At 42.5% G+C, this 2819-nt stretch overlaps 1 pseudogene; it reads right to left on the bottom strand.

The window, feature by feature from the left end:
• Positions 1–2019: 2019 nt before the first annotated feature.
• LOC143866710 (DEAD-box ATP-dependent RNA helicase 35 pseudogene) lies at positions 2020–2612 on the bottom strand (annotated as a pseudogene).
• Positions 2613–2819: the final 207 nt, after the last annotated feature.

Below are 2819 nucleotides of genomic sequence, written 5' to 3'. Positions count from 1 at the left end.
CCTTCTAAGAGACATTCGATGTCTCATTAGGGATAGTTGTTCCCTTATAGGAGACAGGCTTTGTCTTATTGGTCATAGTTGTCCTCTCTGTTAGGAGACTTGCCTAGTCTCACCAACATCCCTATTTATCTTCTTTTCTTCTAGGAGACATACCTTGTCTCATTAGCACCTCTCTTAGAGTCACTAGTCTGAGAGCCAGTCCATTAGCATAAGAATCTCTCCTTAGCTGGAGAATCAGTCCTTCAGTTTCAGGAGTCAGTCCTATCATCATAGGGGTTAGATTTCTGTTCAACCTCTTATCAAGTCATGTGATTTTTATTCATTCTTGCAAGGTATAGGATGTTGTCCAACCCTTGCAGAGATGTGATTCCATACAGTCCTCCCCGCAAAGCATAGGATGCTGTCCAACCTTTGAAGGATATCAGGAGTTTGTTCCTCCTCTTATGATGATAGGATTCTGTCCTCTTGTGTCAAAAACAGCAAAAATACTTGGAAAACATCTGAAAAACCAAAAATCTCAAAAATCTCGAGTCTTAGGAGCGTACTAGGAAATCTGTTCCGAACTACGTTGGCTTAATCCCTTTCCACAGGGTACGTAGTGCAGCTTGGGATCCACATCTCAAGTCCAACTAAACCTTTAAAAATAAACATTTCAAACCTTCCAAAAATACAAAACCTTTTCAAAAAGATCTTCCCCTAAAGTTAGGAGTCTGTCCTAGATTTTTGGGATGTTTTAGAGTTAAAAGGCTGTCCTGATTTGTATTGATATGGTGTGTCCTGTCGCATAAGTGTCCCTAGAGTTAGGAGGCCTCGAGTTGATCGGTTAGACACTTAGTCGAACCGATAGCTAGACTAGGAAGCATATAGTCAGCCTATGGTTTTCTTTAGGATGCACAGCCTAGTTACACATAGGATGTAGGGCCCACCTGCATTAGCTTAAGGCTAATCAACTTGCATTAGTTAATGCATATAGAGAGTCCTAAAAATTACAATTCACTTGAATTTAAGCAATCGTACAAAAAGCTTTAAAAATCAGTCGAGTCTAGTGGATCGAGTCTAGGATAGCGGTTCTAGATGGTTAGGCATCGTAGTTTAGAATAGGTCATCGAACTACGTCGACTGTGATTCTTCCCGAGGCCGGGATACGTAGAGCAGCTGGGATGGACGGCCATCTTGGTCCGAGTCAAGTCTTGCATTAAAGTTTTAGGATTCTTCTTGTCCAGTCATGTATCGAATTGAATTATGTTGTATGTTTTGCTGTGTTTTCTTACTTTCATGTACAGATCCTATACTTTTTAGCTGTAGCATGCATGTGTTTGCACACCAAAACTTAGACACCAATTAGGTATGACACTCATAACCTAGCTATTCTTAGGTGACACTTATTTCATTTTTTTGTGTGCTTATTTCCATCTCCGAGGCATGCATGATTAGATAGACGTTTTCTCGGAGATATATGTTCCCATTTCATATGACTTTCGCCCAAAACTCTTCAAAATCAATAAGTAAATGGCATAAGAGATCAGGTGTTTGCACTTGGGTGGACGAGGTGCTCTTCGGACCTTCCAAATTCGTAACCAGGCACGAACCTTCTTTTTATATCTCTGATTATCCGTTGCAACAGAGCATAGTATGGGATCCAGGGCTCATTTCCTTGGATGGTGACTCTTCTTTGTTTAAGGTACGCCTCGAATTTGGGCTAGTCCCCAAATCGAGAGGTATCTCACCTTTTATCGCCACTCATGCTATGAGAGGCACTTCTTTCGAAAGTTCCTTGGTAGAGCTCTCCATTCACGTGGATGATCCTGAGACTCCGTGGGGGCACGTCCCCCGCCTCTCTCGGATCGGGGTCCACACCTGCATCTGAAGTAAAGCCAATCTCCCCGCAGCATCTTCCCGTCCGCCTAGTTTATCTCTAACTCGACGGTAATATTATGTGACCTATAAAGATACATTTGATAAAACTCAAGGGTATCATCTCTGAGAAAACTCCCTAAAAGTAGTTGAATGTAGCCATCATTAAACCACCACCATCATCTTCATCTCATCCAACAGGAATCCATCACAGAAGCAATAGGAATACGTCACAGCTAGGATGTCATTCAGGTTTTCAGATAAGATAACAAGGAGCCCCTGAACTTGAATTGGGGTGGGTTGAACAATCCCCTTACCCTTCAATTTCTTAAGAAATTGTTCAGGAAACCTCATATCCCTAAAATTCTTAATGGGTGATGGAATCTCATCCCCTTCTACTAAATTATGCCATTGTTTTCGAATCCCATCACATTGTCTTGTGGTCATATTGTGAATTGCGGTGGGGGGGGGGGGGGTTTCCAACCAATAGGGAGAGGGTCAGTGTAGGTGATTCCTTTGGCGAGTTCGCGAACATGCATTAGGGTTTTGCGATCAGAGAGGTGTTCAATCATATCTTTCTCTTGTTGGACTAGTTGTTCTATGGGGGTAATTTCGGGAAGATCACGCTTTAATTGGGAGGCTTTGACAAGGAGACTGGGTTTTGATTCGGAGAGTTTGAAGAGTTCGGGATCTTCATCGGTGCCAGGTAGGGTTGGGGAGGATATGCCCTTGCATTGGAGGATCTTCTGAGCTTCCATGGCTTGACGCTTCTTGATGGGGATGTATTCGACATAGTCTTCCTCATTTTCATCTTTAATTTGGGGTTTTGTGGGATTTGAGGAGTCCACTTTTGTTGTTTGATTGGAGTGGGGGCTAAGGAGGCGAGAGTGATTAGGGTTTTGATTGTATTGTTTTTTCTGCTGAAGGGATGGAGGAGGATAAAGTAATTAGGGTTTTTAGGGTTT

The sequence above is a fragment of the Tasmannia lanceolata genome, unplaced genomic scaffold, assembly GCF_043159265.1.
Source record: "Tasmannia lanceolata isolate RefF3 unplaced genomic scaffold, GAP_Taslan_0.1 ptg000003l, whole genome shotgun sequence".
NCBI classification, from domain to species: domain Eukaryota; kingdom Viridiplantae; phylum Streptophyta; class Magnoliopsida; order Canellales; family Winteraceae; genus Tasmannia; species Tasmannia lanceolata.
Note: the sequence above shows the minus strand (reverse complement) of the source record. Positions and strands in the feature narration are given on the sequence as shown.